The 14,859-nt window shown below is 42.8% G+C and overlaps 1 long non-coding RNA gene across 1 annotated transcript; it reads right to left on the bottom strand.

The window, feature by feature from the left end:
* Nucleotides 1-3,048: 3,048 nt before the first annotated feature.
* LOC139827893 (uncharacterized) lies at nt 3,049-14,234 on the bottom strand. Its single transcript, XR_011739016.1, has 5 exons — nt 14,037-14,234; nt 7,103-8,074; nt 5,265-5,441; nt 4,097-4,244; nt 3,049-3,627 (listed from the first exon to the last, which is right to left on the bottom strand). It is a non-coding gene; the product is annotated as an uncharacterized lncRNA (long non-coding RNA).
* Nucleotides 14,235-14,859: the final 625 nt, after the last annotated feature.

Genomic DNA, 14,859 nt, shown 5'->3' with positions numbered 1-14,859 from the left:
GTTTAAAAGGAATTTACTAAAATAAAATAAAATTTTTAAAAAGGATTTAAAAAAAAAGTATAGCCATTTAGGATCTTAGCATTAAGGGAGACCTAGATACCATGTTAGATTTAAATGCTATAATGCTGAGCTTAATTTTTAGTTATTTTCTACCATATATTGTGTACTGCTATGAAATGACCCTCAGGAGTTCAACTAGGTCAGCGTATGCCTCCATCTCATGTTAGTTCAGGCAGTCCTATACAGCATGCACTGCCTTGTAGGGATAAACCTCAGCAATTCCCATCTGCTGAGATCTGTAGTCTCCAATTAGTCTCCCTAGTTCACTATGAGAGATTTTGCCAAGGTCTGTAATGACTGAAGGATGTTGTTCGATTGATGTTCAGTGGCTTATTAGGTAACAATTACTACTGAAATATCGCTCGTTAGACAAATAGAAAAGAGAGGTGTTTGTGTTTAATGAACAAGAGAGGGCTGCAGAAATTGTGGACATCGCTCCCAGTTGTCCTGCAGACTTGCTGAGTGATAGGGGGGGAACCTGCTATAATTTCTTGGCATGTCAATTCACCACTTAATAATAATCCCTCCTTCTTCCTACTGTCTCTTTAGCTTGTCAAGTGTCCAAGGCAGGAAACATCCTCATGATATTCCTTGGATGGCATCACAAGGCCATTGTCAGGTGAGGAACTCTTTGGGGGTGAGTGTGTTGAAACAGCTCACATAATGTGATAACCAGAACCTTTGTGGAGCAAAGAGGAGAGAGACGCCAAAACTGGAATAGGCAGGAAGACTAAACTCATCATGCTGAGAAGTGCTGCCCTAAGGCAAGACAGGGATTTGTAGAGGAGCTTGCCTTGCCAATGCTCACACTCTACCTGTTCACAGAAGATCGTGTACCATGCTCTAGGGCTGGCAAGCCAGGACATATCTGCTTAAGAACAAATTCTGATAGAGACTGGATGTCGTTTCTATGCCTCAGGTTGGTGTAAGCAATTCTTCTTCTGCAACAATTCTCATAGGATCCAAATCCAAGGTAGGGTTCTAGCTATCCTGAAATATAGGTTCCATTGCAAAATCTGCAGGCAATGGCGCTGGTAACTTAGGAGTTGCCTCTGGGCCTGGCATGTTCTTAAACTACTCATGAGATATCTGGGCTTCTCAGCTTGATTTCCATCCTTGTTTGACTCATACTTTATTTCAAGGATTGTTTGCATTTTTATGCCTCTGAGACTAGGTCCCGTGGGAATCCTTCCCAAACTCTCTACCTTGACCTCCTGTACTTGCAGCACATACCCCCTTGTCAGAACAGGTCATTTGATCCTCCACCCTAAATACATGAATCAACACTTTATGCTTTTTATGAGACTTTTCTTGAGTTTGCTAGTTTCCTAGCACATCTTTGTTTTGCTTTGACCATGAAAGTCTCCCAAGACCTTACTTTGCCTGCAGTACTATATAAGGGTCACAGCATGAAGTGATTTGCCTGCACATGAGGGACTGACTGTGAGCAAGTTGAGCTCAGTAACCAGCCAATTGGCTTCTCTTGATATTGCAAGATTCCTCCAGGCTTCCTGGCTAACACCAAGAGAGATATTGTACATCAGACCACTGTGCTATAGTGGAGTTAGATGGAAGAGATCAGAGAAGTATTTTGAGAAAGCTTAGCTAGTTCTCCAGTTAAATCATCAAGCAGTTAGTTACAGATGTTAAATTAGCCCCAGCCAGTTAATTAGCTCAACACCATTTATCTAAAAGACATCTCATCTAACCAAGTAGTCTATGGATATGGGTACATCAGAGAGGGATAACATGATGGGCTGAAGGTATTGCTATAGCTCTCTTCTGACCCTCTGGGGAGGCAAAACTCCTCTCTTGAGTGTTTATTTGTACATGACAGAAATAAGTTAAATCCCATCTTAACTACAGAGGGCAGGCTGTGGAAGCCATGCCTATGTATTCTTAGAAGAGTGCCCATAATAAAAAAAAAAATGTGTATGCACAAGAATTCATAACCAGTACCTACCGAAGCTCATTCTGACTTATCTGAGGTTTCAAAATAAACAATACATCTGCACATGTGTACTCATGCTAGTAACAAGACCTAGTTTTTCAATAGGAACCCATAACATCACAGGCTGTTCAGTGGAAAGGTCAGTGCAAGTTGCTCAGAGCCTTAGTTCATTACACTTTCTGGGTAGATGTTACTTCCTATGGCTATTGACCAGGGCAGAGTTAGCAATACCCATAGATGCATAACTAATTTATAGACACCAGAGGTCTTTTTGCTTGTATGTGGTCCATTAGCTGCCTGTATGACGATATGCCTGGGCATGTATTTGATGTTACCTGGTTAATTATCAAAGAATGTATGTGCCGCTGAATATAAGCCAAATAAATTGTATCTTCCACTAAAATGAGATGAATTTGTTGACCAAAGCCAGAGTACTCCTGTGCCTCTGATCCATGCAACAAGCACCTTCATCTGTGAAATATATAAAAGAATACACACAATGCTTGGATAATACATGGGTAAATGAACAGATTTGCAAAGGTATATGGAAAAATCCTCCAGGGTGGTGAAAGAAGAGTTGCTGGGAAGGTCTGGAGCCAAATATCTGCCCTGGCGTCCCTGTTCCCCCCCTGCTCCATGAGCTCCCGGGCACCTACATCTGCCTCACACCAGTGAGGAAGAGGAGGCTAAGGAAGGACTTGGGCACCAGCCCCAGCCTTGCACACCTTTCAGTGCTCTGTGACTCCAGGAGTGAAGTGGCTTGGGTGGGAAAGGATGGCTGCTCTGTGCTGGGAAATGAATGGACGGGGCAACACCTCCCAGCTCCTTAGCTAAAACTGGGGTGTCTCATTCTCCTCTCTGATGTGGTTTGCTCTTCACCAGAAATGTTGCAGCTGACAAACCCAAAGAACAGTGAGCTCTAGAAGTCAGGGCAAGGAAACATCACCGAGTCTTGCTAATTTGCAATAATGTTGCTCCATCCTTGGTGTTATCCTGAGAAACTTAAATTCCTCAGTTCCTTAGGGCTTGTGGTGAAGCAAATGGCAGAGCCTCAATCACTTCAAGAGCAAAAAAAATTGGGCTTTTATTCAGGCAAGTGTTTTCTCCCCTCCCAGAAATGCTGTGAGGCCATATCCCCTACTGTAATCAAACAGTACTTGTACTTGTCAGTCACAGTTTCCCTGCTCTAGCATGCAAACTAACACACACACACACACATGCACAGAGTCCAATTAAATAATAAACAAAACAAAACGAGAAAAAAAATGGCAAAAAGAAAAAGAAAAACAAAAAACCCCCCGACTTTCTCTGAAATTATTTTGGCCAGACTCCCTTTATTTAATAGGAAAGTTGTGATACAGTGCAACAATACCTCATGCATGCCAGAACAAGAAGAATGCCACTTTCATGCAGGTAGGGAAATAGTTTTGATGAACAAAAGATATGTCATTTTTCCACCACTTTGGCCAAACTTTACACTTAGCTTCTTATGTCGGGAGAAGGTGTGACAGTAGATAGGATGTAGCCTTTGAAACTCCAGCTCCACAGAGAAAAGACAGATGGAATCCAGCTGGCGGATATCACACACGTTTTCTGTTCTCCTTGCTATCACAAATCTGATAAACACGGAAGAATAACAAGCCTTTATAGAATGCAGATGAACTGGGGAGCCTATCTGTATGTAAAAGAGAAGGGCCTCAGTTGGCTGAATACTTATTTCTGCTAAATGAAAGTTAACTCCCACGACCTCATAAAGCGAGAATCTACCTGTTCAAGGCACGTATTTGATTATATACCATACGAATTTATTGACCTCCCATGGTTGTTGTTATCCTGATCTCATTTAACATTGTGCCATGTCAGACTCATATTAATAGCAAGGAAAACCAATGCGGAGGGGGGAGGATGTTCAGCAGGAGTTCATCAGATTGTGTTAATCTCTGTCTCCGTGAGCGTGATTGGTATTCTGTGATCATCCGAAGTCTGCACTCTAGCTTTTAAAATAAAATCTTAGAAACCTGGGAATGATGCGCTAAGACAAGTGCTGTCTAGTGATGGGAACCAGGAAATGGTAGCTGCGAATACCTGAGTGCGAATGACTCATCCAGTGACCTCCTTTGGCTTCACCGTGTCCTCCTGTAACCTCCCCATCTTTCCTGCTTCAGACGGAGCTGCAAGGTTTTGTTACCCAGAGGAGTTTGTGATGTGATTTTTGTGCTTCCCAGCAAAACTGCTGCAATTAATGAGAGAAGAGGCCTAAATTGAGATCTGTTGTTGCACAGGCTATTACTGTGCATTTCACCTGTGCATGTACTAGGTCACATTCTAATATGTTTTTGATTAACACAGGGTGAATTTTGGTCTCCTTTTACTGAGTAAGGCAACACTGTCTTAGTGGAAAGTGTACCCATGACAGAAGGTGGCATTATGTTTGTTTAGGTTTCCTCCTTATCTAAAGGAGCTGATGTTGACACAAGTTCCACAAAAACATTAATTTTAATTGTATATTCATTTAATTCAGTCCTGTAGTGAGGTGGTACTCACACATCTTTCTGTTTTCTCCTGTGCAAGCTACAATGAAGTATTCCCTTCCATTGCTGCTATTACCTTATGTATGAAGGAACTGGTGTCATACAAAGAAAATCCCAGAGGATGGGCGCTCTATCAGGATCAGCAAAAGTCTAAATTGCATCTTAGATCTCAGGTCTGAGCTTGGCTGACTGCTTATCTTTAAATCTATTAATAATTTGTGAGGTCATGGCCACAAGTGTTTCTTTTATTTCTCCTCAAAAAGAGCACCGAAACCTACTTTCAAAGGACTTCTGGATTCTTGAAAGACACTGAAATGCTATGAGATCACAGGTCGTTACAAGAATGTAGATTATTGGACCTTAAACTCCTGTCTCCACCAGTGGATACATCTGCTGCTTCAGAACACGTTACCACCTTGTCTGACTGAAATCCTATGGAATCCCTCTGCTTTTGACTGCTGGCTTTCAAACCAAGAATATAAACCCACCATAGTGAGATACCTATAGCCAAAGGCACTTTTAAGAAGATTTACCCAAAGCCAATTGTACTGAGGAGGCAAAATCTACTCATAACTTTCACTGAATGACTTTCCTTACTCCTCATGTAGTTTTTACCTCAGCCCTTTATACTGAAATTCTGGGGCTTTTTACAACCCTAGCTCCTGCACCTGCAGAAAGGTACTTATAGTTATGTCCATTTTAAAGCATGAGAGTAGTCTTACTGAAGTCAAAATTTTGCTTGAAGTTAAGCATGTGATGTGTCCTGTTGAATCTGAGGCTGAGTCCCCAGAGCCTTTGCCTCCTGTGCACTCTGCTGTGCACTGGAAACACCTCCTCTGTTCCAGTGCTGGTTTTCCCATTCAGGGCAGCAAGCATCTGCTGTATTTTCCACCTGATGTCTGAAAAACAAAGATCAGGAGAGAACTACTGCTCCCTTGAAGAATAAACAGGCTTTTGCAGGTGATAGCTTTCATTTGTCTGATAACAAGATAACCACAGAAGAAGAAATTGAATTATAACTGCAGTTTTTAGGGGAATCATTTCCTGTGCCAGTTACATTTTGTTTTCTGTTTCCTGAAGTCAGTATAGTGACTTTATTAACATTATTTATCTATTTTCAGCCAATAAAAATCACGCAGGTTATAGCGTTAATAGATAATACAATATACTAAGGGCTTTAGGAACATTCTGGAGCTGTGGATGCTTTCAGCATTTTCATATTAAGTTTTCAAGGGTCCTCGGTTTATCTGCCCTTTTATCTCTTACCTTTGCCCAAATTTGATTTAGATTCACAAGGTTCTGGGAAAGAAAATAGCACAAAAAGGCCCCCATTAGTAACATCTCCTAATATGTGGAATGGTTTTCCAGCAACTCGTACTTTATAGAGGATTTTCTGTTTCGTTGCTTTAAATAGATGTTGTGTATCATTTGAGAAGGCTGAATTCCAAATGTCCTTTCTATAAAAGTACACAGTAGAGGGAAAAGGAAAAGCTAAGCTACACCTGTAAGAAATAAATTTGGCACTTAAGAAGAACGAAGACCAAGTGGTGACCAGTTATGTAGCAGTCATGTACAATGGAGAAGCTCTTCTTGTGCAATGGGGTATAGGTTTATCTATCTTTATTCCTAAGCTAGCTGATTTGAAAATTTCATTATACCACATTTCACATAGTACTGGTTTCAAGTACTGATACTTTCAATTTGAAATCACAAAGGTAATGCCACGCTGCTGCAGCCAATAGTTGTCCTGTTTCCCTGAGGAAACAAGGGGTCAAGGTTTTACTTTACAGCTTGCTTTCTCTGGGATTCACTTTTTGCACTTGCAGCTGTAACACACGTTATGTATCTTCTGAGAAACCTGCCCTGCAGTCTGAATTTTGTCCAAGGCTCAAAACTGCCAAGAACATACATCCTTTGCCATAATCTGTAAACAGAGATCAAAAAGTGCAATGAGGTGAAAATAAAACACACTGTAGTCCTGAATAGCTGAGCAAAAAGAAGTTTCTCTTGTTCTTGTGGAGCATGCAAAGTTGTAGACTCATCATTCATGTCACCTTGAACTATAATGGTTATTGACAGTGAAAATAACAGGCTCTACCACCAACACTTGAGAAGAAAAATCAAGGAAATTTGTGAAAACAAGGGAACTTCACCTCCTACATTTCATCCCTTTCTCTCTGTAGACTTCGTGTCTTTCCATTGGTGCTGCATAGCTGCTATGCTGTTCTTCTGCCTGGGCCCAGCTGAATCACACACCAACCAAACCCGAGTTGGGGTCAGTGAGCTGGGAGCAGTTGTGTTAGCAAAGACTAATGATAAGTGATATTTCTGCTCCTTAAAGGTAGAAAACGTGGGCCTTATGAAAAATGGTTCTTAAGGTTTGGCTGAAGAAAATAGGGGCATTTACCCTATTTCACTTCACCCGGGATGTTAAATAACACTCAAGTCTTTGTGTCACTTTTCTTTGGGTGCCTTTCACTGGGCTTAATAGCACTATGCAACTCACAAGCACAAAATCAATATTTATTGCCAAAACAGGGAGTAATGGATTGGGACTAACCTTCTAGTAAGCTGAGCATTAATAACATTCAGCATGTGCTATTGCACTGCATTCCCCCCAGTGAGTCTCTGCTGGATGGGCAGCTGTCAGTCGCTTGTCATTTTGCTCCTTGGGATAGGTTAAACCTTGTTCTTGATGAGCTTCTGCTTCTTCTGCCTTTCTGCTCTTTCTCTTCATGTTTTGTGTCTTCTGAAGTTTCTAGCTGTTTCTCTGAAAGTTTGATGACATCCTATCTTTGTTTTTAACTGGGGTTAATAGTTATTCACTCATTTCTCACTGTTGTGTTCTGCTTTCACACTTTGCATGTGTCAGTGGTCTATGTACTCACATGCACATTAATGGACTCTGGGTCACAGGTAAAACAGAGGATTTTCTTGGAAGCTATAGATCTGAGCTGTTTCCTGGACAGGGTAGAATGTCCTGAGTTGGAAGGGACCCACAAGGATCATCGAGTCCAACTCCTGTCCCTGCGTGTGACAACCCCACAGTTCACACCATGTGTCAGAGGATGTTGTCCAGTCTCTTCTTGAACACTGTCAGGCTTGGGGCTGTGACACTTCCCTGGGGAGCCTGTTCCAGTGTCCAGCACCCTCTGGGTGAAGAACCTTTTCCTCATGTCCAACCTGAACCTCCCTGGCACATCTTCCTCCTATTTCCTCGGGTTCTGTCATTCGTCACTAAAGAGAAGAGTTCGGCACCTGCCCCTCCTCCTCCCCTTGTGATGAAGCCATAGACCATGATAAGGTCTCCTCTTAGTCTCCTCTTCTCCACGCTGAACAAACCAAGTGACTTTAGCCGTTCCTCATATGGCTTCCTCTCCAAACTCTTCACCAACTTCGTAGCCTCTTCTGGACAATTTCTAGCAGCTTAATATATTTTTTATACTGTGGCGCCCAGAACTGCACACAGTGCTCCAGGTGAGGCCACACTTGTTCACCTGGCCACTTTTCCTGGCACATGAAAAAATTGCATCTGAAGAGGAAGAAAACAGATAATGAAGGGTCCTTTAATCTAGCAGTAAAGAAGCATCACAGGAATCAAATTAAAGCCAGACTCATTCATATGAAAAATAAGTAGCAAAGCTGAGTAACCATTGGAACAGAGTACAGAGGCACGTTATAAAATTATTCCCTCTATCCTGGTGTCTTCAAATCAAGACTGTACTCTGTCCTGTAAAATATGCTTTGGTCAAAGAAATTATTGGACCTGACACAGAGGTCAGATTAGATAAGATGATCATTCCTCTGATCTTAAAACTCTACAAGTATGTACCTTTGGAGAGAAACCGTGGTTGTGCTCTGGCACAGGGACACCAGAAATTTGGGTTCGAGGCCTGGCTCTGTTACAGATTTCCAGAACAACCATGAGCAAGTTGTGTAGTTTATCTGTGCCTCTGTTCATCATCTGTGAATCTGGAGAATAATCCTTCTCCTGTTTAGCTCATTAACTATTTGGGGTATGGAAAGCAACTTATTAGGCGAGGGTTCAAACCTTCCCTAAGGTCTGCAAAAGAAAGTCTGCAAGCATCCTTGCAAGGCACACGTATCCACAAGGAAACCTTGGTGATACAGAAGGAAAATATATTGGTAGGGAGGAAGGAAATGCTTTGCTTTCATCAATAGCCTCCTGAGCGCAGTTAAAAGACAACACACCAGAGTGCAGGGATGGTCACTCAGCCAGAGAATTATGATTTCATCTCAGGATGCTTCTGGATACAAATAGCATCCAAGGCCTCCTCATGAGGGAGCCTCTCACTTCCTTCAGTAGCATTTGTAACATTGCACCCATTTATGTTTTCAGCAACAATAATCAAATGGCCAGTGTCTGTCTTTATCCATGCACAATGAAGACTTGTGCTCTCTTTGCTTAGCTAAGAAACTTTGTGAGCTTATGCCAAGAAGTGAAAGATCATTTTGAATGGTTGGAAGAAATTCAAACCATGTTCCAGAGAGCTGGAAGTCTCACAGCCTTGTCCACTGCCCAGCTGCTCCTCTCTTCCTTACATCTTCATTGTGTCTATCAGTCTCTATCACTGCTGGAGCTAAATTAGCTGATGGCTCCACCTGGTAGCTGGACACGCTTCCAGCTTTGCCCTTTGCCTGTCACCAGGGCTGAGATGTGAATAGCCTTTCACAGCATGTAGGAAGTAGGTTTTAAGAAATAAGCTGAGCATGAGCTGGGCTTCTACTCAGTCACAGAGAAAAGGACTGCATCCCAGCTGGAGCAATTCAACGAGTCCTTATGTGAGCCGCTGTTACTTGCATCTACTCCAGAGAGAATGGGAGCTTATGCAGAAGTCTACTGCTAAACTTGCAAGGGCACATAAGATGCCCTTTGTTCCAGAAACTTCTGGTTCAGTCCCTGGTGGTGGCTGACATGGACTTGCATATATAGCACCATATATAGGTGTATATATATAAAACATGTCATATATATAACATATTTAACAACAGCACTTTGCATATGTGAAGGAAAGCACCAAATTCTCTATCTATGAAGATAACAGCTTCAGCAGTGAGTTACTGCCCTACTAATGCATGTCCTTTAAAGAGAGAAAACAGCTAACAAAAGAAAGCAATAGCCACCAAAACACAGATTTTCTAGGGCTACTCTAAGGGTTGCAAGGAGAATAATAGTGACCATTGTTTCCAGTTCCCCACTACTCCTAACAAACCTCATCAAGCTACAAGCGTGACCAGTGTCAGAATAAGGCACTGAAAGAAATACGAAAGGTTGGAGAAGGAAAGGAAAAGACAGCTGCTGGGATGAGTGGAGAACCATATCAGAAATACAGTAAGACACAGCTCCACAGAACTAAAAGATGCACTTATGTTATCCTGCCAATCCCCCCTTGGCACAATGTCTCTGTATGTGATCCTCTTAGTCTATCACTGGTTCTCTGTGATATGTGTCTATCTGGTTTCTCATGGCTGCAATAAACCCTTCTTCCGCACTAATCTCATTTAACAGTTCCACTGACTTGAAAAGAACCTGAGTAAAATTGCTGTGCAATTTCTGCTGGCATTATTATGGCTGTATCCCTTGTCAGCTTTCATAAACAAGATAAATATAGTTAAACTTAAAGCATCAGATATGAAGAAAACTGGCGTGCTATAGCAGCCCGTCAGAAATATTTTTTGACAGGTACCTTATAAAAAAGGAAACAAGAGGATGCCAGAGAGGATAAGTTTTCCTTTTGCAAAATTCTTTTGCCCAAAAAGGCTGTAAGAATTTAATGTTTGCTGCCCTACCTCTTCAGCACCACTAGATAATACCACTCTCATATACGCAGGTGTACCTGGACTAACTCTTAGAAAGCAGTGATTTTTTATATCAGCCTTGGTATCTTACAGAACCTCTCACCTTGAAGTGCATCACTGGAATCCAGCTACCTGGAGCCTGGAGGACAAAAGGCAGGAGGCATGCAAAGCTGGAAGGGAGGTGGGGGGAAATGTTTCTGACAGCGCTCAGGGAAAACCCCTGTACACAATTGATTTCTAACGTGTTTGCACAGCAAGAGGACATCCCATCTGAAGGGCCTGTGTGAAAGATCATCCCCCACTCTTCCCCACACAAGTGGTTGGTTTGTGCCTGCAGCTACTCTGTGCTCCAAAGAAGACAAGGATCTCCCCTCTAGCACCTGCATGAAAGACCAAGCCCAACGAACTTCCCCACACCCAGGAAGTACCCACGCTCCCTTATCACCTCCGGGAGCAAGGTGATGGAGAGGTGGGATGGTGAGCTCACAGCCCCACACCATGCTGACTAGGGAGGAAGAACACCCACAGCATGGTGCACCAAGGGCTACCGCAGCAAGAGGTACGGGGAGATATGTGCTCAAAAACTGTCCATGGGGTAAGCCTGAGTCCCCTCTTGCTGTTGAGCCCCGTTTCAGATTGTGCAGAGGTCAGATCAATGGAAAACATGAGTCAGCTGAGCTGAGTACTGAGCCCATGGCCTCAGGGAAAGTAGGTGCTTCCTAGCCTGAGGCTGGGACATCTTCTGGAAGGGATTCAGAGATCATGGGAGAGGCTGCATTAGCTCCCAGCCAGAGAGGAAAAAACAGCCCTAAAAATAACTGAATTATAAAGACCAGTGGCAGAGGTCAAGCCATTGATGCTCAGTAGATAAAGTGGCTGGTTTCTACCATTGTCTAAGTGCTATGCAGTCAACAAAGAACTCCAGTAACAATATACAGCTCTTGTCTCTTCTACAACCATAAAATATAACAGGACAGATTTTCAGCATTAAGAGAGTTTAGGACTTTTATGATGTCACCTTATTTTTTTTTCAGCAAACACAGAAATACTGGACATCAAAGTATTGACAGAGATGCTTGTGCAGAGAAGTGTTGAGATTTGACAGTGGCAGACTGGGCAGACAGGTCAGGATGGTATGGTCAAATAAAGAGCTCTTTGCTTTATGACATCTTGCTTTTGAGGAAATAAAATTCCCATCTCTCCACACTTCTGGAGAGAGAGAGTTTTCGAATTGCCTCTCCTCTTGTGGTGACGAGTGAAAAAAATGAAGTATTTCTGGTGGAAGCTGATGGGAAAATATTTTCGTGCTTTAGACTGAGGTAAAGTAGCTGATTATGTTGTCTTTAAAAATTTCCCTCCAAGAAATAAAGATTCCCACTAGAGTTGTAAGTATCTAAACTGTTTGACACGTATGAATTCGAGCCTCATTCTGGACTTATGCTGAAGGTCACATTCAGTTAATCCACGCATAAATAGGCATGTTCTCCACCAAGATAGGAAGATACAGTCAGTCAAGGGTGATGCCAGCTTCTTCTGGGATACAGGCAATGAAGCCCCTGCACCTTTAGTGCTGCAGATCTTACCACGTTGGCTCCAGACGAGCTTTGGGCAAAAAAACATCTGCAGTCTCCAGTGAGTCAGGACACACACAGTTATGGCACCCCAAATTATCTGATGCCCAGGAGTAATCAGGGAAAATAAGTGAGAAAGAAACTTCTGGCTGAAATCAGCTCACTGCTCTTCTTATTACCTTGGCTATAGCAGGCTCCACACTGACTCCTACCAGATCTGACTGTGGTTTTAATGAGGGACATACGTATGCAGGGAGAGCATTTTCCCACTGATTAGTTATGCTAAATTCTAGAAACATCAATAAATAATCTGGCAAAAATGCCTGCTAGTATATTTGCGTATGAAGACAGCTATGACCTTTTCGTATATCAGCCAGCCATTATTGATCAGAATATTAGTTTTTTTTTTAGTTTATGTACTTTCTGAACATTTACAGCCTTCTTTCAGCTAATTAAAAGTCACTACTGATAATAAACAATAATTCATAGAAAACCGGGGACACCGGTGAGTAAATGGCCTCAGTCCATCTGTGTTTATGTAGAAAGTTTTAGAGATCTTCAAGGATTAAAAAACTGAAATGAACCAGCTGTGAGTGTATTTTGGACAGATAAGAAAACTCTCTCTCATTCTTCTCTGGCCATTGCAATAAGTCATATGCCAAACACCTTGTCATTAAAGGAGAAAGGGAAGAAGAACTGGTACAATTCTCCTAGTAGAACAACCTCCACTACTTTCTCATACATCAGCTCAGGTCTTAGCAATGATCTTATTAACATGATTGCTACTGTTGTTTGGAGTTGTCCTGAGGCCACTGAACTGAAGCCATGGCAAGCAAACTGGATTTCAACCAGTTCTGCTTGCTTCAGCCTCTGGCCCCCCATGTGGATCACAGCTGGGCTGGACCTCAGCCGGCTCTGGTGGGACAGCTTCAGCTGCTGCTGGAGTTATCACAATGTCTGTGACAAACCAATTGTGTGTGTGAGAGAATGAGAACCAGTGAATGTTGTATCAAAAATATATTAAAAAGTACAAGATAGAGGCTGGTGGATAAGGAAATACTTTCACAGCCATTCCACTTTAGCCCCCAACTAGAACAATAAGCCGTGTCTCCCTTTGTTTCTCACCTCATGGTGTAGGAACCCTGGCAGTTGTTTTGTCTGTGGTTATCAGAACAGCTCCTGAGCTGCACAGGATCCTGCTCATTCTGGTTTTCACCACCTACAGCAAGTGGATGTGAACCCACAACATCCTTAACTGCATTCCAATCCAACCAAAACACAAGCACTAATCATATGGTTACAAAGTCCTTCGGCTGCCTCAGATGGAAAGATTTATGTCCTCAAAGACCTGGCTAGCCCATTATTGCTCATTCATTGTGTTTGCCTACAAGTTATGACTGCTCTTTCCATTTAATTTTTAATGCAGCTGTAGCCTTGCCTCACTAAGCTCCAGGAAAACTGTAAAGGCACCGGCTGTTACCATGAACGTATTAATCTCTTGGCAAAAGCAGCATGTGCAAGCAGAGTCTTTCCCCGTTGCACGCAGTTCACAATACCCTATTCTGGCTTTTATGTAAGAACCACGTTTTTCTTCAAAGCAAGTGTACAGTTTAAATTTGCTTCAGTCAGAGGCTCGAGCCAGAGAAGAGTAGAATTTCCCAGACAAGGCATATGAATTCACTGAACATGTCTGAATCACACATTATGGGTCTAGATGTGGTTTATTGCTATTCATAAAGCTATTGCTGTTCTTATCTAGTGTTTCTCTTCTGTTTTATTTTTGCTGAGTGCTCATCATCTTGCTATCAGTAGTCTAGGTCCTGAGGGGAACTTTAATACTTTTATTCCTTAGATTTTGACCCAGATCAGATTATATTACTATGATACTGAAGTTAGTGACTAAAGATATTTTTGATTTCAGTTGTTTCTATTTAGGTAACATATCCCAAATTGTCTCTTCTTCTAGGTTTCCAAACATTTAGACCCCCTATGCAGGCATATCCAAACTGTGAAGCCTGATGCCAGGTATCAGCAAACCATCTGCACAACGACCACCATCCAACCACAAATGAAATTTTCATATATAGACAGGAGATGCTCTACCTGCTGCTGTCAGTATGGCATACCAGCGTGGCATGTAGACGCCTCCACGGACCATCAGATTTTGTCCCTCAGAGCCCAGGTTATTCAGCTGAAATGCAGGACATTCTTGCATGCCTCTGAACCACCAATGATTTCCAGAAGAAACTGGAGGTGCTCAACAATGCCTAAGAAAAGGCAAGAATGGAGAGATGCTGCTGCAAATCCTCATGCTCTGGGTTCAATTTCCTTCTTTCCCAAACAGCTGCTTTAGGCCCAGCAGCTGCAGTATTTCTGGTAAAGTACAAACCACATCAGAGAGGAGGATCAGACACCAGGCTTTAGCCAAAGAGCAGCAGGGGGTGTCTCACCATCCGTTTATTGCCCAGCAAGCAGCCCCAGCAGCCATCTTTTCCCACGGAGGCCACTGTTCGGTGGACCCCTCAAAACAACTGCCAAACCAGGCAGTTCTGGTGACCACACTGTGAGCAAGCTGCACAGAAAGAGTGTTCTTTGCTGAGGTACCAGTATCTCATGCCATTTAATGTTGCGTGGAGGCCACAACTCGCTTCTGTTGCAGCAAATGTTGTTCCATGACAGACCATGGCTCACTGTCTGCAAGGTGCCATGGGGTTCCCCAAAGCCCTCACAGATACCAAGGGCTGTGTCCTGCCCAAATAAATGTCTGAAGCAGAAGACACCCCAGGCAGACCCTGCCCTGGGTTGGAGTGTCCCTGCTGTGCCTCCATTCCTGTGTGAAGGAGCTGTGGAGCGGGTGACTCAGGCACTTGAGGGGTCTCCATTGTGGTTGAGTCAGTGCAGGGAGTGAAGCTCCAGTGGCTTCAGC

Source organism: Patagioenas fasciata, chromosome 4 (assembly GCF_037038585.1).
Source record: "Patagioenas fasciata isolate bPatFas1 chromosome 4, bPatFas1.hap1, whole genome shotgun sequence".
Lineage (NCBI taxonomy): Eukaryota > Metazoa > Chordata > Aves > Columbiformes > Columbidae > Patagioenas > Patagioenas fasciata.
The sequence above is the reverse complement of the archived record's forward strand: the minus strand, read 5'-3'. Positions and strand labels throughout refer to the sequence as shown.